Genomic DNA, 23,792 nt, shown 5'->3' on the forward strand with positions numbered 1-23,792 from the left:
AAACCTGACACGAGTATGTTTTATTTGGCCTACAAAGTGGTTACAAAAAAATGTAAATGTTTCCTACATTAAATTATGGGGAGAATTTATGAAAACTTTGGATGTTCAGCTTCTCCTGAAAAGCCAGAAACTCTGGTATCCCTGGGCCCTGCATTCCAGTGTGGCAGCACTGGGCTGGGGCTGAGTAATTGCTGTCCCTTAGAGAGGGGGCAGGCTCTGTCCTCTTTGTCACAGCCCCCACCAGGCCCCAAGATCTCCCCACCCTGAGACCAAGTGTCAGTTGCCATTTGTCATCAGGTTTGCCCAGTTGATTTTCTCTTTGGGGATTTAAGAAAGAAGGAATATATTTCTCAAAATTCCTCCATCAAAAGTAGGCAAACAAAACACAGAGAAAATGTAGGGGAGAGACAATTTCTTGAGGATGTGGAGACAATTCCTACATGTTTGTGCAAGTAAAGTGTGTCTGCTTCCAAAGAATCCAATAAAATGCCTTGGGAAACAATCCCCACCTCATCCCACTGCATGTTGGCCTGGCCCCCACAGCATTGAAGTAGCCTTTGACCCTGCTTGGTGGATTGTCACTTCTACACCGGGGGCTATTGCTACTGCCCGGGCAACACCGGAAGTGAAGTTTTCACTATTGGGATTTTGAGTGTGTGACTTGCTTTGAGCATGCTGCAATATTATGAATATCTTGAGTTATATTCTTGGTGAAACTGAAAGTTACCATTTTTCATTTAAATACCGATTTCAAAACCCATAAGCCAATCCTTCCTGACCGGCTTCTGTGGGTCCAGCTGTGGAACCCACCAAAGACATTTTAGGGGCAACTCCTGCCTTGAGGAGCTGGTCACTCTGGTCAGGGAGATGCATAAAGGCAGTCAGGATTCTAGTGAGCTGATGTGTGAAAAAGACCTTTTTAAAGTGCTCAAAATGTTGACTAGCTGGATTACTTCTTACTCTTTGAAGTTTGTAAAAATAGGTAGCGTTTGCTCATGGGAAAGAAGTCAAACCCTCCAAAAAAGTTATCATGAAAAGCAAGTCTCTGCTCACCCAGACCCCCAGTCTATGGGTTTCCCTTCCCAGAGGCCTCCGCTTTCCCATGGAGCTGGAATCTGAAGTGGGTTGAATGATGGTCCCCAAGAAGATATGCCCATGCCTTAATCCCTGGTACCTGTGAATGTGACCTTATTTGGAAAACAGGTCTTTGCAGGTGTAATTAAATAAGGATCTGGAGATAAGGAAATTATCCTGGATTATCCAGGTGGGCCCTAAATCCAATGAAAGTATCCTTAAAAATAGACACAGTGCAGAGGAGGAGCCAATGTGGCCTCAGAGGCAGAAACTGGAGTGATGTGGTCACGAGCCAAGGGACGCAGGCAGTCACCAGAAGCTGCAAGGGGCATGGAATGGATTCTCCCCCAAAGCCTTAGGAGGGAGCATTGCCCTGCTGACACATGGATTTCAGACATGGTAAATGGTGACGGAATTAATCCCTGTTGTTTTAAGCCACCGTGTTTGTGGTCATTTGTTATGGCAGCCACAGGAAACTAATATAGAGTTTCTGCCTCTCTCCACCTCCTCGTCCCCCACCCCCGTCCTCCCTCCCCCACCCCCGTCCTCCCCCCCACCCCCGTCCTCCCTCCCCCACCCCCCGTCCTCCTCCTCCTCATTTTCCAAATGAGAGGAGAATATTATGCTCAGTGTACTTCCTTCTGCCTTTTTCATTTAAGTGTTGCTTGAAAATCTCTCTCACAGACAGCTGCCATGGTCTTATTTATGCTTGCATGGTATTCCATTGTATGGATGGATGTACTGTTGATTGATCCCATCCCTTACTGATAAACTGAGGTTGTTTCCAATCTTTTATTCCCGTAAACAACACTGCAAAGGCATCTTTTCCCACACAGGTGGGTATGTGAGTGAAACACCTGGAAGACCAATTCCCACAAGTAGAACTGCTGTATCCAAGAGTGTGTGCATTTCCCATTTTCATCGGTATTGCCAAATTGCCCTCCAAGGAGGTTATACCACAGATTCCTTTTCAAAAGTACATTTTTTTCTGATTACAAAAGTAATCTTTTAGTAGAATTCTTAAGTGTGATTTGATTACACCCTGTAACCAAAATCTTTTCTAGCAGAACATAGTCAATGGGAAAAATAACATCAATTACCTGAAATTTTCTTACCAGCCTGGCTGAATTGGCCCTCTTCTGCTAAATAGGGCTTCTTGTGTTAGGTGTCCATTTTTCCTCCAGGTAGCCTCTGTCGGGGGCTCTGAGGCAGAGGACATGGCTCTTCGAGCCTGGACGACTGTCAGAAAGGCCCGCTCCCCTGCCATCAGTGACTAATCCCAACCTCCCCCATCTCCCAACCCCATGTTCCCTTTATGAGAGGAGGAGGAAGGGAAACAAGACAGTCACTCTCCCCATCTGGATAGTCCTGTATGTAATTTTGAACATCCAATTTGTCCTTGTGTTCCTGGACCAGCCTTTGGCTCAGAGGAAAGTTCCCTGCTCCTCACCAATGAGGAGAGAAGGAGGGCCTGATTCCCTGAGGTGCCACTCAAACCCCATTCTGCAAGCAGAGGGGGTCCTCTCTCCTCCACCCTTGGCCTGTCGGCTGCCAGGACAAATGGTCTCCTCTGTGGTGTGCCCACCCCGCCGTCAATCCTCCACAATGGTTTTGGATTTAAAGAGACCCCCAAGACCATCTTGTCCAGTCCCTCATTTTAGGGATGGACAAACCAAGGCCCGGGGTATGAGTTGATTGGTCCAAGGCCACACCTGCAGAGGCCCCCAATCACCTGCTCGTGAAAGGTTTGAGAGCCATCCACGGGATTAAGGGCCTGGATGTGGGTCCTACCTTCATTTCCAACCCCATCTCCTGCCACTCCCTTCCTCACCTGAAATGGCTTGAATAGCTCAAAGGAATCTGAAGTTCATCTGCTGCAGCCCTCCCTGGCGCACCTCGCATCCGCCAGCCCCAGACTATGTCTCGCCTCCAGCCCATGCTCATTCCAACCCCTTCCCTCCTCGGCTTTGCCTGGTCAATTCCATCTCACTATTTTATGACTCAGCTCAGACATCCCCATCTCCAGTAAGCCCGCCCTGATTTTTCCCTAGCTGTGTTGGGTACCCCTTCCTGGTTCCTGAGCACATTACTATGGCCTCACTCACCACAGTTATCATGATCTTTCTGGGGTCTGTCTCCCCACCACCACCACACAGAGCTCTTGGAGAGCTAAGAAAAAAAACCAAGTCAATGTATCTCCAGCACATAGAGCAAATGAGCTCTATGTTTGTTGAATGAGCAAATGAACAAACCAGAAGCAAGGTGGCAGTCACTGCAGTGGAATAGAAAGAATCTTGAGCTAGGTATCAGGAGATCTTTGCTATTTATTATTTACATACCATGGGGCAAGTCTCTTACCTTCTTGAGACCTCAGTTTCTTCCTCTGTAGAAGGGCGTGATTTGACTGTACGTCAGTCAGCTGTTGCTACATAACAAACAACCATAGTCTCTGAGTGACTTACGGCAATAAGCACTATGTGGCTCATGCATTCGCAGTTGTGTTAGCCTGGGCTCCACGAGGTGGCTGGCTGGGTCTGGCTCTGCTCGATAAATTTCTCGTCTTCCTTGGGACTGTGGGGTAGCTGGGGCACGTCCTCCAATGGTGATGGCAGAGGCACGAGAGGACTCGTGCAAGCATGAAGAGGCTCAGAACCGGCACGGCTGCCCACTTCCCATTGGCCAAAGCTTGTCATATGGCTGAACCCAAAGTTAGAGAGCAGAAGGACACACGCAACTCCAAGGGTGGAGTGGGGGAGAAACTTCAAAATCACATGAGAAAGGGATACAGAGAGGGTGAAAAAATCAGGACCCACAAACCAGTCCACCCGGGGCTACGTGGTCTGTGAAGACCCTGCGGGGTTGGCAGGCTGCAATCCTCCGAGATGACCCACTCTGTTCTTCCTCTGCTCTGTGTCCCCTTGTGTCTTCCCGCCTGGTGAACTCCCCCTGCTTCTTTCTGCCAACCTGGGCCCAGGTCTCTTCCAGTGGAAAGTCTGTGCGAACAATTCTTTCTTCTCCCCATCTCAACCTGCAGTTTTCACACCGTACAAAACCTCAGCCAAAATCTCCCTCCTTCAGCAAAAGCACAACAGGCCATTGTTCTCTCGAACCTGAAACTAGACATGAGCCTCCCTCTACACCCCTCCAGGGTCTCACCGAGCCTGCGAATTTCACCTCTTAGCCCCCTCCTGACCCTGCCACCTCCTCCCAGGCCCACCCACTCTGCTCTGGTCCAGGCTGCCTCCTGTTCCCTAAGTTGAGTCCATGCCTCTTCCAAAGCCATCCCCCATGCTGTCACCTATGAGATCTTCGTAATGGGCAGATCTGACTGTGCCAAAACACTTGGGTCCCCACTGCTAATAGCAGGGGCAGCCAGGCAGAATACATACATGAGGCTGTGAAGAGACGGGGTGGGTGTTACAGGTAGGATTGTGTCTCCTTCACCCAAATATGATGGAGTCCTAACCCCCAGTACCTTGTGATGTGAGCTTATTTGGAGATAGGGTCATTACAGAGGCAATCACGTTGCAATGAGGTCATTAGGGTGGGCTTTAATCCAATATGACTGTGTCTTTATAAAAAGGAGAAATTTGGACACAGACATACACATGCAGGGAGCAGACGATGTGAAGACACAGATAGAACACCATCTGCAAGAATGCCTGAGGCCCCGAGAAGTGAGGAGAGAGGCATGGAACAGACTGTCTTTCATAGCCCTCAGAAGGAACCTACCCTGCTAACACCTTGATCTTGGACATGAGGCCTCTGGACTGTGAGACAATAAATTCCTGTTATTTAAGCCACCCAGTTTGGAATACTTTGCTACTGAACAGCCCTAGGAAACTAATACAGTGGTGGGGCCCGGGGGCGGGGGGGACTAAAATGTTAGCACAGTTGGAGGGAAATGGTAACTGAGAGGCACACAGGGTTCCTGTAGGGCAGAGAGAGTCAGAAGGGTCAGAACCAGAGAGACGGCCATGTGAGGCTGGACTGGCTGTTTCTGGCTTTGAAGGTGGAGGAAGGGACCACAAGCTAAGGAGTGCAGGCAGCCTCTCGAAGCTGGAAAAGACAGGGAAAGAGATTCTCCCTTATAGCCTCCAGAAGGGGATGCAGCCCTGCTGACACCTTGATTTTAGCCAGTGAGACTCATCTTGGACCTCTGACCTTCAGAACTGTAAGAGGAGAAAGATGTGTTGTTCTAAGACACGAAGTTGGTGGTGACTTTTTACAGTAGCAATCAGAAACCAATAGGCCACCCTCCCCACACCCAGCTCTCTCAGCTTTGAGCCTGGGAGGCTGACCAGCTAATGACCACACACCCACGCTCCCTGGCCCTCCAGCTAACATTTGGGTACAGCCAATGAGCGGCCCCTGTGGGAAACTGGAGGGTGGGCAGAGAGAGAGGCCGGGGTATTTCTTCCCTCCTCCCCACTTGCCTGGGTGGTGGTCCTGTCAGTGGCTGTGTGCTGGGTTCCTACGGACAGCCCTCCCAACTCTGGTCACATTGCTCCGTCCCGTGGGGCTTGTGCCTGATGCTTCCACTCCCACTGCAGCTTCCCTTATCACCCTGTCTGCACGAACCCTCATTAAAGTCTCCTCAGAGTCCCAGCTGAATGGCCTTCTGTCTCCTGCCGGAAACCTGCCTGATGTCATGGGGTGTGACCATCTAGAAGATCCAACCAATTTCTTCAGGGCGCTTGGGGGAATACAGAAAGGAGGGCATTTGGTGTGACCTTTACCGTGTCTCCGAAGGTAGGAATGGGAACGGAGATCCTGGAACCGGGAAAGGGGTCTGGGCTTGGAGCCAGACACAGGAGGCCTGGATTCTCGACCCTCTTCCCATAAATATCTGGGCTTAGGTGGCTCTTCCGACCTCTCAGAGAGCTTGTTTGCCTGCTTGTTTGCCTCTTAGAACGGGTGGCAATGTGTACGCCTCTCAGGCTGACTAGGGAGAGAAGTGGCTGCACGTGTAGGAGTGTGATCAAGCCCACGGGGGCATTCCAGGGGCAGAGCAGCAGGAGCCCAACAGGCAATCACGGCTGTGCTCAGGGAAGAGGGGTGCAGCAAGCAGCCAGAGTGCCTGCAATAGTAAGAGCTGTTTCTGGAAAGGTATGTGGGGAGCAGGGCCCAGAGGCATTTAGAATCAGCGCAAAAATCTGGCTTCAATTCAGCTGGCAGTGGGCTACCAGGAGGGTTTTTGAGTAGGGGAGTAACATGTGGTCTGAGTGATTCAGGATCGAGAGAGAGAGAGAGAGAGAGAGAGAGAGAGAGAGAGAGAGAGAGAGAGAGAGAGAGAGAGAGAAAGAAAGAGAGAAAGAGAGAACTTAGGAGGTTAAAGGTCTTTGGCAACTTCCTTTGGAGAATTTTGCAAAGACATCTGTGTCTTGGTTCCTTTGTGCAAAAAGGGGAAATAGAGATAAAGAGAACTCCAGAAGCAAATTATTGACAACAGGGCCCTGAGAGCAATTTTTTTTCCTGGGTGATACGTCTTCCAGCTAGAAGTCTTTGCCAAGCTAGCGTTCAGGAGCTGGCGGGGAACAGGCAGGACCATGTGGAGTGCTCCTGTGGGGTGGAGGGTGGGGAGACTCGCCCATCATGGTCTGCGGGCTGGTACCCCCCGCATTGTGCAGGCCACAGCTTGTACCAGGAGCAGGACTCGTGGTGGGGATTGACTCACAGCCCCTGCTCTGCCTGGAGCCACCACTCTCTTCCCCTCTGGGCCAGAAGTGGGGTGGGAGGCCAGCCTTCAGACTCCTGCTATCTAATGGGGCCTCCTGTGTTTCCCTCTAACAGGAAAGGGAGGAAAAACTGAGTCAGTCAACAAAGTTATACAAGAGCCATCTGGTAAATGAGGCTGGTGGAAGCCATCCCGTCCCTCAAGAGTCACGACATACACCAAAGGGGCAAGATAAAAAGCACCATTCTACGGCTTCCCTGGTGGCGCAGTGGTTAAGAATCCACCTGCCAATGCAGGGGACACGGGTTCGAGCCCTGGGCCGGGAAGATCCCACGTGCTGCGGAGCAACTAAGCCCTTGCGCCACAACTACTGAGCCTGCTCTCTACAGCCCGCGAGCCACAACTGCTGAAGCCCGCACGCCTAGAGCCCGTGCTCCGCAACAAGAAAAGCCACCGCAACGAGAAGCCCGGACACCGCAACGAAGGGTAGCCCCTGCTCGCCAAAACTAGAGAAAAGCCTGCACGCAGCGACGAAGACCCAATGCAGCCAAAAATAAAATAAACAAAATAAATAAACTTATTTTAAAAAAATGCACCATTCTATTCATCTGGCTACTCAGAGCCTGGCCCACACAGAGGAGCCAGTCTGCCCTCATAGTGCATTATTCCTGTTATTTATCATCTCTGCCAGAACAGTCATTTATGACTTTGGCATCTTGCAAAATGTCATTGTTATTTCCTTAAAATGACTTATTTGGAATACTTTTCTATATTAGTCAGTACTTTTTTGCTTTCAAGAGTCAGAAACCCAACTGAAATTGGCTCAAGAAAATAAGAGAACTGAGAAGTCCAAGGGTATGAGCTGCAGCATCAGGCATGGCTGGATCCAGGTGTAAAAACACTGCCATCAGGACTCTGCTCCCTCTCCCCCATCCAGGTCTGTTTCCTCTGCATTGGCTTCATTCTTTGGCAGCTTCTTTCTCCACGGTGGTCCCCAGCAGCTTCAGATTTATATTCTATAGGCCAAGTACCCCAGAGGAAAGAGAGGACTTTATTCTTCATGGAATGGAAACTTCTTGACTTGTCCAGGGTCATGTTTTCACCCTGACATCATGTCAGGGATGGTAGGCTCTGGGCGCCTGTCCTAAGTGCCCACTCCCTGAGAGGGGTGGTTCCAGAGGGAAAGTATCTGGGCACAAAGAGTGAGGTGGAGGGTAGATGCTGGGCTGGCCAGTAGAGCAGGGGCCACCATATGTTCATTCCTCATTTTCTCCTTCATTTTCAATAACCCAGTGTACGTTCTAATACAAAAATGCATATGCTAACAAACCTACGTGTATGATGATTCATCACAGAAAATATAAAACTCTAGATCTGGCTATATTGGCTGGATTCTCGTTCACCTTCTTGGGAGCCAGGTTCTGGGAAGAAGTCATGATATGGACCTTCAGAGGCCTGGGTGGGAACAGCTGGATGCTTCTGCTTAATGCGGATGTCCCCAGAGTGATGGACAGCAGAGTCTTTCCTTGTAGAGGTAGTAAAATAACGGAGCCAAGACCTCGGGCTTAGGCAGGTCCTGAGGCTACTCCATGGGAAGGAACAGGGGAGGGGCAATTACACTGTTAACTGGGTCCTTAAACAGGGGTCTTGCCACATTACTTAGAATTTTTTGGTTGCAAGTGACAGAAACTAAATTCAGACTGGCTAAAGAAAATAGTAATAATAAAATTATTATTCACAATATAAAAATCACAGTAATAAGTATTATTAATTAATATATAATTAATCACATAAATATATAATTGTATACAATAGAATAATTATTAATATTATTATAAATAATATTATTTCCTGGCTCACATGACTTCAGGCATGGCTGGATCCAGGTGCTCAACAAGTCATCAAGAAGCTGTAAGTCCCCATCTCAGGTTGCTCTCCTCTGCATTGGCTTTATTCTCAAGTCCTCTACAGCAACAGGCTTACACTTTCAGCTCAGCAGTCCCAGCAGAAAGTGATAACCCCTTCCCCCATCACAGGATTCACCTGGATTAGATTTCAGGTTCTCTGTCCATCTCCAGACTGCCCTCTGTTACCAGGGTGATGAGATACACTGATTGGCCAGGCCAGGGGCATGTACCACACCCACTCCCACCCCTCCGGAGTGATCATATTCTTCCAAACCTCCAGGACGGAAGGAGAGGGAAGGGTGGTCCCACAGAGGGGAAGGATGCCTGCAGGAAAAAACAACAGCTGCCCCTCACTCAGGGAGGGGGCTGGTGAGGGAGTGTTTGAAGTACAGAAGGCAGCCATGTGCCAGGCAGGAGAGAAAGACTGCTCCTGGGGGGAGGAGTCTGAGTGAGGAGCGAGGTGGAGGAGGCTGAGGAGCAGGTGTAGGGTCACAGGTGGCAGGAGTCCTCCGCAGCCCAGCCGATGGGCAGCCCTGAAGGCAGAGAAGAGGAGACAGAAGCTGGGGTCAAAGGTCCAGAAAGCAGTTTGGTGCAGCTGGGAAGGGGAAGCCTTGTCGTCTTGGCTTGCAGTCTGGCACCTGGCCCTGTTGGCAGGCACACCCTGGCTCCTGGGGCTCTTTGCTGCTGAGAAGCTTCTAGTTGGCTACCTTGTCTTCCTGGAGTTGCCTCAGATGTCCAGGGAATGAGAAGGACACTTGTGTTCCTGCAGGGGGTTCAGGGCTGCTGCTCTGAAAGTCCCTCCAGATGGATTCCTGTGTCTTGCCTTGCTCTGGGGTCTGGGATGCAGTGTGAAGGGGACAGATGTGGCCCTGGTGTTCAGGAGCTGACATTCTAATTGGAGCCAAGACAGCCCCTTGGTCTTTTACCTGGGCTCCGGCACAGAGTCTGGCTTATGGATGGGCTTCAGAAATGTCTGTGGAATTAGGGCAGTGATTCGGTGGAAATGGCTCTAACTGCCCATCGGGGAGAGGAGCTGTTTTTAGTCCGTTCTACCTATAACTGGCTGGGTGACCTTCGCTTAGTCACAAACCCTCTCTGGGCTTCCAGGTTCCTCATCTGTCAAATGAGGGGGTTGAAATAGTCAGTCCCCAAGTCCCCGGTCAGCTCTAACCTCCTCTGGCCGGTCCTCCTGCCGCGGGGACCCTTACCCTGGCAGTCACACTCACTTCAACCTTTCTCCCCTTGGTACCCTGCGCAGAGCCGGCCTGGGCCAACCAGGGCAGGGGAAAGAGGCACTCAAGGCGCTGTAATTATTGTAAAGAGGAGAGTTTAAGTGTTTAGTTTTATGAGGTAGCCGGCCCTCTCTGTCAGCAGAAAGCCGCGCGGTTCCCTGGGTGCGAGTTAATTTCCTCCGTGGCCCGTTTTCTCACCCGCCGTCATTTTTTCTCGGCTGCTTTATGGCTTTCGGAGCCGTTCAGAGCACTGTGTGGTGGCGGTGGCTTTGCACACTGGAGCAGAAAGCGCCCACGCACCCCAGCCCTGTGCCAGAGCCCACGGGTGGCCGGGCCCTGTGGCGGGCAGTGCGGCCGGTGACCTCTGTGCTGGATGAGACTGGCAGGCTGGGAGGGTGGGAGGAGCAATGAGGCTGGGCCAGGCTGTCCCCAGCCAGGCCGTGGTCCCTGGCACCTCCCTGACAATTTGCAGGGAACGAATGACACTCAGGCCAGCCTTGCAGCTGTCCCGGGTGCCTCAAATAAACAGTGGAAGACTTTGCCCACTTGCTCACAGCGAGCAAGGTGGGGGAAAATGCACCAGCTCTAGCCTCAGACAGACCTGGGTTCAAATCCCGGCCATACCAATGCTGTGTCACCTAGGCCAAGTGACTTCACCCCCTGGGCTACCATTTCCTTGCCTGCAGAATGGGGATGTCGATGGCATCTGCCAAGTGGCGCTGAGGGGACAGAGAGTGATCATATATGAAAAGCACCTGGAACGGAGACTCTGGTCTCCAAATGTTAGCTTGCTGTCCTGAGCTGAGTTGTTGCTCTGAATGGTTCTCCAGCCTCCTCTGTGGGCTGTGAGGAAATCATCCCCACCCAGGGAGAAGCAGGGGTCCTGGGAGCAACCAGGCAACCTCTAAAAGACATTGTGGGGGACTTCCCTGGTGGCGCAGTGGTTAAGAATCCGCCTGTCAATGCAGGGGACACGGGTTCGAGCCCCGGTCCAGGAGGATCCCACATGCCACGGAGTGACTAAGCCCGTGTGCCACAACTACTGAGCCTGCGGGCCACAACTACTGAAGCCCACACACCTAGACCCTGCGCTCCACAACAAGAGAAACCACTGCAATGAGAGGCCCGCGCACTGCAATGAAGGGTAGCCCCTGCTCACCGCAACTAGAGAAAGACCGCACCCAGCAACGAAGACCCAAAGCAGCCATAAATAAATAAATGAATAAATTTATATATATATAAAAAAGAGACATTGTGGGCCCGCCAAGACCAAGAGCAGCCTCTTGCCTACCTCAGGCCCGGCCACACACATGGCATTGTCACAGGGAGGACCCACGGGGACTTGGTGTGCTGTGAAGAAGGGCTCTGTAGAGTCAGACCTGGGCTTGAACCCACTATGCCACTTGTAACCTCGAGCACATCATGCGTTCTCTCAACCACAAAATGGGGTCAGCAGCTACTTCTGAGGGCACATGCAGAGGATTAAATTAAGTGAGGAGAGGCGTGTGGAATGCCACGCACACAATGAGAACGTCGCGGTGATATCCCACCCAGATGCACGGGGGCAGGGAACTGGGAGACCCAACCTCTCTTCTGGATTCTGCTTCCAGCTCTTGTCCAACCTTGGATGTAGCTGCCCCTCTCAGTGAACCTCTTTTAGGCTGCGGACCCCTGTGAGACTTCATTAAGTTGTGGATCCTCTGCCCAGAAATGTGCACACACAAAGGACCCCACCGATTTGCCAAGTGACTTCAGAGGTTTCTGTACCTCCTGAAATCTGTCTGCGGATCCTAGGTTAAGACTTCTGAGCTGATGGTTGCTCCAGTCCTAACCATCTATGTGTTTGTGGGGGGACTGGAGACAGGTTCCACATGGTTTACTTGTGTCCTTTTCAGACCCAGCAGCACCTCGATTCAGGGGTTGGTCCCAGCCAACAGTCCCACATCCCGGGGAGGAAGAGAAGCTGTTTATTAAAAAGTCCAACAAACCCCACAGTAGCTGGCTCGCCTGGCTCACCTCCCCCACAGTTCAGGACATCTGTGCTTTGCCAAGTAACCATCCCTTCTTCCTTTAGGAAACAGTCCTCCGAACTCCCCTTGAGAATACCCCTGTCATATCTCAGCCTATGATTGGTGGACTGATTCCATGCCCACCTTCAGGAGCAGACCCTGATTGGCCACTCAGAATATTCCCTCCTCCTGGCTGTGTCTGTTGGTTCAGAGATGGTCAGGTCACCAAGTCAGAGTCAACGAGACATGAGAATATTCCTAGAGCTTCTGGGAAAGCAAGGTCTTCTTTGTCTTACAAGGAAGACTGGGAGAGGTCTTCATTGTTCCCCTGAAGGATGAGGTGTAAGATTAGGATGGCTGCAGCTATTTTGCTACCAGGAGGGGATAGCCAGGAGTTGCCCAAGGTGGGGTGTAGGGAGAAGCTCCATGCAGAGCCTGAGAGTGAAACAGGGGAGTTAGACAAGTGAGAAGGAGAGAAGCAAGGTCTATGGTGACATCATTGGAGCTGCTGGACCAAGCCTCACCTGATGCTAACACTACCTCCAGACTTTAAAACTCTATAGCTCAATAAACTCCTCCATGATGTAACCATTAGACCTGAGTTTTCCTGTCACTTGCAACACAAAGCATCCTAATTGAAACTCCCTGCCAGCTGGGCCAGACAGAGAAAAGATCAGGAAGGAGAGCTCAGCAATCAGGAAAATGAAATTCTTCCCAAGGATATGGGAGATCAGAGTCTTCATCTACCCACCTGGTCCTGGGAAAACTTCAGAAAAAAAGCCAGAGCTGAGAGAGTAGATGAATTTTTGATATTATCTGACTGGACAGGAAGAAATATTGCCTACTGGGAGTTTGATTAATCACCAATTCCGTTCAAGTCCACAAATATTTCCTGAAAGCTGGTCACGTGCGGGACACTCTGCCAAGTGATGAAAGATGCGCATGTGAACGGGACACTCCCCCCAGCGGGGAGCTCCCAGTCAGGTGAGGAAGACAGGCTCAGCCCAAGCTCGCATGATAGCAAGCAGAACTGGGATAAGTGCTAAGATAGAGATACAGACTGATTGGCCCTGGGAGCCCAGCAGGAAGAGGCTGCAGGAAGGCAGAAGCCAGGCGATATGGTGACTTTTTCTGCCCACAAAGGCATGGTACCACCTCTGTCCCGAGGGAACGCCTTTTCCCAATCCCCGCAAAGACACGTCAGGGGCTAGCACGGTCCCAAATGCCAGGTGCGTTTGAGAAGCAGTCCCTCCATACCTAGCCTTACGGAGTTGTCCAGATTCTGTGCTCCCCAAAGTGTGCCATGAGGACCATGACAGGGGTTGGATTTTAGGAGGTGCCGAGAGTGGAGTCAAGTCACATTGTCTCGCCCAGATGGTGAGAAAGCTGCTCCCTATGCGGTTCTCTCTAAAACCTCCCATCGAGGACAAAGTCTCATTTTGCTGCTAGCTCATCTCTCACACCTCTCCAGCACTCCCTGACCCCTCCTTCTAGCAGAGAGAAAGAGAGAGCAGGCCTCCGCCTATTGCCTTCTGCAGGCAACAGGCTCTTGCTCAAATTTCCTCACGCTATTTTGTTTTTGTGGCATTTATTTTAACAGTTGTCTCCTATTTATGGCAAGTGATATTGGCTTTCCATTTATGGCAGTGATAAAAACAAGTTTCCTTACATTTCATTTCTGTAAGTGTTTTACAGGGGGGCTGTTGGAAAGAAAAGCATGAGCTAGGACAAGGGGGACACAGGTGTGACCAAAGTGTGTAAGTGGGATGTGAATGACCAAAGTTGGGGAAATATTCATTGCACAAACACAGACTACCTACCTACTGTGTGCCAGGTGCTGGGAGCACAACAGGGAACACAGCTGGCAAAAACCCTGCCCTCATGGAGCTTACAGTCTAACGGGTGAAGTAGTTACAATGCCGGTGTGTTAGATGGTGGTGGGTGATCTGCATGAATTCAAAGCAGGGAACGGGGTGGCAGTGCCTGCAAACCCGCCAGGTCAAGCTTCACTGAAAACCTGGCAGTGAGTGCAGTCTTGGAGGAGGTGAGCCAAGGCTTCACAGGTGCCCTGGGAAGGGGCACAGCAGGTAGGAGAAACAGAAGGACCCATCGTGTTGCCATCCCCTCCTTGTCGAGGCTGGATTTGGAGGCTCCCGCTGGTCGCTGGTCAAGAGGACACGCCACAGGAAAGCCCACATCAATGCACTGTTCTTCTTTCTTTGGTATAAAAAGGCAAAGGATGATCCGCAGAGATAAGAGGTGTAGCCTGGAAAGCAGCCCCCAGGGTCCCTGCAGGGCTCCTCACCGCATGCTGCGCATAGGTGCGGCGCCACGTGTGAGATCAAGACCCAGCAGGACAGGGGCCCGCAGGGCTCCGAAATCACCCCTTTCTGAGTCATCAAAGTGCCATTGACTTATGATCCATAATTGTAGGGACGTAAGTGCACTTTATTACTCCACTTCGTTGAAAATTGGTCATCTATCTGCGGTCCATCTGCAGCGTGTTGAGTAGGAAAGCTGAGACTCCCAGCCGTGGCTCCTCTACTTATGATCTGTCTGCTTCTGGGCAGGTTCTTTTATTCTTTTGAGCTTTCATTTTCTTGCATATAGAATGAGGGTGACACATTGAATGAGGTCACTTGTACTGCTCTTGGCACCTGTGGTCCGTCAATAAACGTTGTCCTGGTCCTCCATATACCTAAGTCTGAGTCGCCCAGAACGCTCCGTCTCCCTTCCACAAATGGGAACTGGCAGGACGAGGAGATGGCAGAAAACCCATTCATTCATTCATTCAACATGTATTTATTGCTCCACTCCGGGCACTGTTCCAGTCACTGGAGGTACAGCAGCAAACCAAACAAAGATGGATAAGGTCTTGCTTCCATGGGAACATGTCATCAAAGAAATACATGAGATTTCAGCACAAGTCACAAGGACTGTTCAGGGGAGCCAGCTCATATTGGGTGTCCAGGGAAGGCTTTGTGGAAGACGTGACACCGGGGTGAGAGGGGGTGAGCTCTGTAAAGGTTTGGGGGAAAAGCACTCCAGGGAAGAGCAAAGAACCTGGGAGTAGAGTCTGAGCCATAGAAAAGCCCAGTTGCTGGAGGAAGTGGGTGCTGGGGAATTTAGTACGAGAGGAGGGGGGATGTCAGCCCCTGGGGACTCAGGAAGGAGAGAAGGCTGGGAGGATGCCTGGGTGGACTGGGTGGTGAAAGGAAGCCTGCAGTTCTTATCCCATGCCATGGTCCCTTTGACAGCATCTCTAGAAACCCCCAACTTGATCGAGACCCTGGACTCCCTCCCACTAGGCCAGGCCCTGTCTGCTGTCCCCCACAGCCTCTGGAGTCAGTTTCATCTTTGACCAGACCCACGGGGCACCCACGTGCTGGCTGAATTTCCCTTCCTGAATCCCCTCCAGGTTGGAAGAAATCTGTGTGGTTTGGATGAAGGAAGGGGTGAGGTGGAGGGGGAGAGAGCAAAGTGTGTTTGTTGGCACCAGAATCATAGCAGAAGCCAATGCTGGAAACGTTCCCAAGTATTTAGAAATTAAAATAATAAAAGAAAACTGAGCATATGGAGTTTGTAAAGTGCCGTCCATCTTCAAGAAGGGACATGACTTGCTCAGAATGTACAGGAGAGCTGGGGTCTTGAAGGATGTGTCCGTGGGGTAATGATGGAAACTCGCCCCTCAGGTGGGGACCAGGGGCAGGAGCACGTACTGCTCTGGGCCTTGCAGGGTGTGGGAATCCCCACTGGGTTCTACTTCTAGAAGAGGAGAAAGAATTCCTCTATGTCCCCTCCCTAATTATGTGGGAGTCCCCAGTCCTCTCCAACCCAGGGAACGCTCCCTCCCCCCAGCTCAACTCCAAACCTATTTTAATTCTTCTGTATCCAACTCTAGAGCAGTCCTGCAGTGTCAGCCTCAAAAACACACCCCAATCCAGCTGCTTCTCTCCTCTTCCCCACCTCCACTCCAGTCCAGCTCCCCCTCTCACCTGACCAGCAGCTGCCTCTGCCTTGTCTCCAGATGCCTTTCTCCTCACCTCAACCTGGTCCAGTCTGACCTCCCCACAGCCATCAGATGCATCTCTCCCCCAAAGGCTTTTCATCTCAGGATAAAAGCTGAGCTCCTCCCTATGGTCTTCAGGACCTGCACGATCCAGGTCCCAACTGTTCCCAAAATCACTGGCCTTTCTTCTGTTCCTCAACTGGTCATGGTCATTCTGCCTCAGGGCCTTTGCACACACAGTTCCCTCTGCCAGGAACACTTCCTCAGTGCTTTCTATGATCGGCTCCTCAACCAGGTCTCAGCTCAAGCGCCATCCTCAGAGAAGCCCTCCCTGGCCACCCCATCTGGAAGACCACCTCTCCATTTCCTTTTGACACCGCTCTATTTTGACATACACCTGTCACTATCTAAAATTACCTCGTTTGTTGGTTTGCCTCGTCCCTCTATCATGTAAGCACCATGAGCCCTGCACCTTGTCTGCCCTCTTTCCTGCTGTGTCCTCCACACCTGGAACAGTAGTCGGCCCAGAGGAGACCCTTCACAGCCACCTCCTGAATGAGGACTGACTGAAAGCAGGGTCACCTGGTTTATTTGGTCATCAACTAAGTATATAGGTAGCACCATGCACAGCCTTGCAACTGCTGAGAGGCAAACATCGCCTCACTAAGGCAGAATTCACGAGGTGCTGGTAGAGCCCTGCAGTCAGGAGTTAGGACACTGCGAGGTGGGCCCGTTCCCAGGGAAATCACCAGATACCTCTGCATGTGCTGGGGGCTCCCCATCCTGACAGAGCAGAAACCAGGCAAGAAACCTTGACTTGCCACTCCTGGAGTTGGGAGCCCATCTGGAAGGCCCAGGTGCCTCTGTCCCCACCAGGTGCTCAGGTGTCCCCAGTGCCAGACAGCCCAGCTGGCAGAAGCCAGAGAGGTGAGTTGGCTGGGAGCTGTGGGCAGCGGGGCGAAAGGAGAAGGCAGGTGTCCTACGAGAGCCTTTGGGGAGGAGACCTGGTCAGCCCATTAGCCCTGAGTGTCCTTGAGGGCTCTTGAGTGCCTTGGCCTGGGTGTGCAGAGGTGGCTGCGTGGGCGTTATGTAGGCACCTGGGGGAGGGGTGGAGAGGATCTGTCCCCAGGGGTGGCTGGGCCTGAGGAGGGAGTGGAGGGTCTCCTCCCCGCAGCCCCTCCCCCTCTCCATCCTCCCCCTCCGTCTGGCTGCTCCTCTCCCGCTCTGCTGCACGCTGGCCTCCGCAAGATGGATTTTCCTGGCTGTGCCAATCTTGCTGCCACCTGTTCGCGCTGTGCTGGAGCCAGCAAAGTGGCTCAGCTTCAAACCCAGAGCAGCTGGGAGAGCCGTTGCCAAGCCCCGTCGTCCCCTCCTTTGTTGCAGCGGCAGCAGCTTGGGCTCCAAGTCATCCTGTCACCGGCTGTCATCTGGGCAGGCCCTTCTTTCCCCCACCATGACCCCGCCAGACCCCTCCAGCCCTCCCCAGGCCTCAGCCCCTCATGACCAGGCTGCCGAGTGGGGCACAGGCAGGGGCGTTCACAGCTGCCCTCACCACCATGCTGCCTCCAGCCCCCAGCCCAGAGTCTCAATCCCCTTTCCCTCCCCCACTTCCTGTGGGATTCCCCAATTTACTGCTCCCCAGAGCCTTCCCCAGAGCTCCACCCAGAAGGGCTGAGGCTGATACCGGGGACCTGAACAAGCCAGGAGGCATCCAGCTTTACCCACCTAACCTGTGACAGAGCAGGTGGCCAGGGACACCCCCAGGCAGAGCAAGCTCCAAACCTCCAGGAGAAGGAGGGCTCTGGAAACTTCCTGCAAGAGCAATCCAACCCACGCCGGAGGCTCAAGTCCCAGTCCATGACCTTGACCTTGCTCCATGATCTTCAAAGCCCCTCTGAACCTCGGTTTCCTTGCCTACCGAGGGGCTAGGTTGGTGCCTGCCCACCCTGTAGTGCCACTGGGAAGAACAGAGGACTAGTGCCTTGAACTCCTTTGGGAACAAGGCAAGGATATAATTAAACACACGCGTGGGACAGAGAAATGCAAACTGTAAAGGACTGTGAGCCCGGGGAGCTGTTTTTGCTCTTTCTCACAGGGCGTGGACCAGCTCCCAGAGAGACGGCCAGACCCCGTGGCCAGAACGCGTGCACGCTCGGCCCCCGGGAGAAAGATGCAGGCTGTGTCTGTCTTCAGAAATACTGGCTCCAGCTGAGGGGGCATCTGAAGACTGAGAGACAGCCACATCAGAAGATAGAGCAAGACACAGGCAGACAGATAAATAAACACAGACGAAATAGCCGGCAAGGCCGATGGCTCTGCTGATGGGAACAGACAAGCAGTGGTGGCTGGGTTACCATAGGCCGGGGCCTCTCTCCGCTCCAGCAGGATCCTTGCCTGCCTCCGGCCCTCGGTCATCAGCTCTCACACACTTGGCCTTGAGGGCACCCGGGTACAGCGTCCACACAGGCACACGCTGCTGCTCAAATGGCTGCCCCCCGCAGCCAGAGCTGGAGGGGGACCATGGACCCTCCAAATCCTGAGATGCTACTGAGAAGGGAAGTAGTCTCTGCCTTTAGGGGGAAGCGATCTTCCTTTGGTGCAAATTACCTGGGAGGAGCCGTGCCTTTGTCAGTGATAGTAATAGGAAACCTCAGACCATTTCCAATGAGAGGGTGGGAGGGGGGGAGGGGGGGGGCCGAGGGGCGGTGCTAATCCCTGGGGATGAGTCAACAAAAAGAAGCTGAGGTTGGTGGAGAAACCATAATGCCTGCTCAAGTTTATCAACGTGCATCTTTTTCTGGGTGCACAGAGCTGCTCACAGGGACCTGCAGATAAACAGAAAACTCTAGGGGCACCCGACACCATCTGCTTGATGGGGGTGGGCTGGGCTGGGGGCACTAGCTCCGGAAGGGCATGAACGAGACAGGGGTTCAGGCTAGCAGCGCTGCTTGCCCCTGCCATGCCTCCTCCCACAGCTGCCAGACTGCTCTTTCTAGAATGAGTGTAGGATCCGTCCCTCCCCTGCCTACCTCCCCTTCCCATGGCTTCCCATTGCACATGTAATAAAGCTCAGATCCTACCCACGGCTTACAAGGGCCCCAGGGTCTGCCCTGCCTTCCTCTCCAACCTCATATCCTACCTCTTCCTCCTTCAGCTCTCTATCCACACCAGCCTATTGTTCCTCCAACCTAGTCCCACCTCAGGGCCTTTGTACTTGCTGTGCTCTCTGCCTGGGACGCTCAAACCATCAGTTCTTGCCTTGGTTGCCTTCTTCTCATCATTTAGGTCTCAGTGGCTAAGCCTCCCCCACCAGTTAGCGCCCCCCTCCTTCCTCTGAACACTGTCACGTCTCCCTGGGTTTTGCTCATTTGTTTTGTGCGTAGCACGTATCTGAAACGTGCGTGGTTGTAGTCTGTCCCTGCTCTGTAGAATGCAAGCTCTTGTCTTGTTCACTGCTGTTTCCCACTGTCTGGAGCAGAGCCTGGAACACAATAGGCATTTAATAAATATTCCCTCAGTGAAGGAGTGAATCCCAGAAGAGGCCAAGTGTCCCCAGAGTGGGGAGCACACGTCCAAGAAACTGCACAGGACAGAGGGGAATGCAGCTGGAGGAGCACATGACTTTGAGGGGCCAGGACCAGAGAGACCCCATGAAGCCAATGGAGCTTATGATGCCAGTGTGTATTTTACCGTGGGTTTTACTCAGTTTGCCTCATTTAATGTTTATCACCTGAAGCTGGTGTACTACTAGTTCCACTTTCAGATGAGGCAGTTGAGAGTTTAAATCACATGTCCAAAGTCATACTGCTTATAAAAAAGAGTAGGGCTGGCACTCCACATTCCACTTCTCCTCTGTGGCTTGTGGCTTCACAGCAGGTTGGAGAAAGGCCTTAGGGGCCTTGTCTGTCTCCCTAGAGTCACTCACAGTCACATCCCTAAAACGCCTGCTTGAAATATCAGTGGAAGGGAACCACAGGCAGCAGGCTTACAAGGACCCCACGCTGGCTGGAGCAGTGGCTAGGAAAGAGAAGTCAGGAAAGTGGGGCCTGCTCCTTGGGGGGCAAAGGAAGGGTGAACAGAAGTCTGGCTCACGACTGAAAAGAGGTTCCTGGAGGAGAGCTGTTCAAGGAGGATGCACTCATCCTCCAGGATGAGAATGACTAAAGGCTTGGATCCAAGTTCCAGCCCTGTACCTGGCAACACACCTTGACTTTTGGCCTAGCTGTCCCCCTCTGTGGAACAGAGGTAATAATGCCTAACTCCCAGAATTGCTCTAAGAATGAACCCAGCCTTGTGTGTAAGAGTGTTTTTATAAACCTTCAAGGGTTGTACAAGTGCACACTGGTGAGGACCCATTTGGCTTCAAGGGTCAGAAACCCATCTCCAATTGGCTCAAGCTCAAAAAGGAATTCATGGATTCTTGTAATCGAAAAGTTAGAAAGGTGGGAGAGGTTTGGCTTCAGGCACGGCTGGGTCAGGGTGCTCTAACAAAACAAGTCTCTCTCCTTGTTTCTTTGTTAGCTCTCCTCTGTGGTGGTTCCCTCCTTAGGCAGGATCTTGCCAATGGATGGCCATCAGCCATTCATGTCAGGCTACCATGCTGACAGATGACCAACCCCACCTGAAAGGGAGCATCTCCTGTATCAGCTCAAGTCCCAGTTTAAGTCCCAGGATTGATTCTCACTGGCACAAACTGGGGGCCTAACCTGAACCAACCACCAGGATAGCGGGAAGCCAGGATAGCGGGAAGCCAGTATACTGGGAATTCTGATTGGCCACCCCTGGAGCCAGGAAGTGGGACTGGCTCCATCTGAACCACAAAGACTGTGAGTGGTGGTGGACGAGGTTCTCCAAAGGAACAAGGGAGTGCTGTAAGGGTCTGGGGGCCCAGCTGCAAATAACAGACGTTCACAGCAAGACCAAGAGCGGCATTCTCACCCTTCCAGCTGGCACTGTAGAGCAGCACTCTTTAGGGCTTCAGGCTGGGAGGCTCCACTCTGGGGCTGCCCTGCAGGGGCTCAGAGGAGGCCACTTCCTTGATATTGAACGGAGCTACTGTGAGCATTAAACAGAATCATTCCGTGAATGTGAATTGTAAACGGTGAAAACACCCTTCAAATGTTAGAGATTATCCTTCATGTTGTTTTAGAATTGGAGAGGGGTGAGGAACTACAGGATTTGGGAACCAAAAGGGACTTAGAAATCACTGGCCACCACCCTCCTCCCCCCCTTTTTTATGGTCATCCCTTTAAGGCAACAAGAAGAATGAGTTTCAGAGGCAGATCACATCATATTACTCCCCTGTCTAAACTCTCCACTGGCTTCCCTTTGCTCTTGGAATAGTCTGGTTTCCCCTCCTTCCACCTCAAGGGTCCTTGCGATCTAGTCCCTGCCCACCTCTCAGACACCATCCTCCATATCCTCTCCTGCCATCCCCTTATGCCTCAGCCACACTACCTTTCCTGTGGTAGCACAAACACAGCAAGCTCATTTCCTTCTCAGATGCTTCACACTTGCTGTTCCCTCTGCTGGAAACACTTTTCCCCCAGATCTTCAAGCAGCTGCCACGTTCTCCTCATTCGGGTCTCAGCTGAAACACCACTTTCTCAGAGAGTTTCCCTGCCCTCCATGCCTTCTATCCTCCACTCTCTCACTTTACCATTTTATATTTTTCACCATCTGGAATTATCTTGTTGGTTTATTTATTGCCAGTCTCTCTCCTGCCTGACACTCCTGCTGGAATAATCAGATCCAAGAAAACAGGATCTACACATAGCACAGGGCCTGGCATAAAGCATGGGGGTCAATAAATACTTGTTAAATGAATGAGTATATGGCTGGAGAGATGGTTGGTGGATGGTGGATGGGTGGGTGGGAGGATAGGTGAGTGGGGGAGTAGATAGATGGGTGGGTTGGTGGATGGGTGGATGAGTGAGTGGATGGGTGGATGGATGGGTTGGTGGGTAGATGGGTGGATGGGTCAGTGAGGAAATGGGTAAGTACGTGGCTGGATAGATGGGTGGATGGGTGAATAGATGAGTGAGTGGATAGGTAGATGGATGGGTACGTGGGTAGATGGGTGGATGGCTAGATGGGTGAGTGGATGGGTGGATGGATGTGTAGGCTGAGCCCATGCCCTGTCTAGCTCTGCCTTCACTCTCTAACCTGCTTCTTGCCCTTTAAAAAAGTGTGTCCTGTTACCCCCTTTAGATTAGGAGCTAACTTGGGGCTCTGGTAGCTGAAGCCCCTCCAGGCTCCCCACTTCACATCAGCTCAGGTACTGCAGCCTCAGTGCCACCTGCTCCGGTTGCTGAATTCACCTGACTTCAAAGCCCATTAAACCAATCATTAGGAGGTTAATAAAACCCTTTGCCCTGCATGGGCACACTTCCTCCCTTGCCTGCTGCCTGCTGCCTTCTGCCCATCAGCTGGGCCTGCCTGTCACTGTTGCCAGGAGCTGGGAGAGAGCTCCGCTGCCGCTCTTGCCTGGCAAGCCACACAGGTGAGCTGAGCGCCTTTGTCCTCACAGCAGCTCCCAGGGAGGGTGTCACTCAGTCCCTGCCCCTCCATGTATGTTCTTGGAGGTGGGAAGTGGGAGGCAGCTGGTCTCTTTGAGGACCTCCCCCCACCTGAGCTAGGGGGCCTGTGAGGTTGACAGGGGGTGGCTGCTGCAGTGGGGCTGTGGCAGCCTCACACACAGATAGCCTTCCGTGAGCAGTCCTGGTGTCTCTGCGACAGAGGCTGGAGGAGGGAAGGGGCACTGTTGCGACCCTGGCTCGCTCCAATCGCTGAGGAGTAGCAGGGTCCAGGGGAGCGTTCAGGCAGATGGGTCAGCGGGCAGTGAGCCTGGGGAGTGCAGGGTGGACCCACAGGGCTGTGAGTCCACATCCAGGGGATGCCTTGATACAAGTCCCAGGCCATTCTTAGCTTGAGGTTCTGAGGGCGAGGAAGACTCCTCTCCCTAACTGGAAAATTCCATTTCAGTGAAATCTGATTGAAGAAAACATCAATTCTCCACATCATTGTTGAGTGGGGGAAACACACACACACACACACACACACACACAGCAGAATGAAGCATACAGTAAGATACCATATTATAAAAATCTAACATCAAGCAAAACTACATCTAGTTATCTCAACATATTTTACCTGTATATAAACAGAGAAAGGCCCCGAAGGTGACACACCAGACTTTCACCAGTGGTCTCTTCCCTGAAAAAACCTGAGATTGGGGGTGGTGGAGAGGTGGTATTTGTAGTCTTTATATTTTTTAGAAAAATAAGGTATTCATGTTTTATATGGGAAATTAAAAATTAATTTGTAAAGATATTCACCAAGGATGTTATTTAGAGTGTGATGGTCAGAGTTAGCCCTTGAAGGAGGTGGCATGAAGAGTCACGGAAAGGCACGAGAGGGTCCCAGCAGGCATAGGAGCCCCACAGCCCATGGCAAGCTGGGCCAATGGCTGGCAAGCCCTGTGAGTGCTTCCTTTCACTTAGGAGCAACCCCGGGACAGGGCACCCCTGGCTACCTCCCCGCACCTGACCCTCCTCACAGCTCCCTCCAAGATCCCACCCTAAGGTGACAGAGGCAGACCCAGGAATTGGTTCCAGGACCTGGGGAGCAGAGAGGGTGGGAAGCCAATGCCCAAGGGAGCGGGGAGTGTTCTGCTCTACTGATCCCATAATGCCAGGGCTGCAGCCTCTCGGCTTCCACCCGGCTGACAGCATCTGTGTGCTCATGCAAGGGGGTTATTTTATTAACCAGATAGATTAAGCATCTCTCCTTCTAATTACCAGTTTAATTAACCTTGGCACACAGTATGTACCACCCCCCCGAGGGACTGAGTCAAAATTGCCTCACTGGGTGAACATCGCCTAT

The sequence above is a fragment of the Delphinapterus leucas genome, chromosome 3, assembly GCF_059928025.1.
Source record: "Delphinapterus leucas isolate spDelLeu-1000000601 "Yukka" chromosome 3, BTC_Dleu_Yukka2, whole genome shotgun sequence".
Classification (NCBI taxonomy): Eukaryota; Metazoa; Chordata; class Mammalia; order Artiodactyla; family Monodontidae; genus Delphinapterus; species Delphinapterus leucas.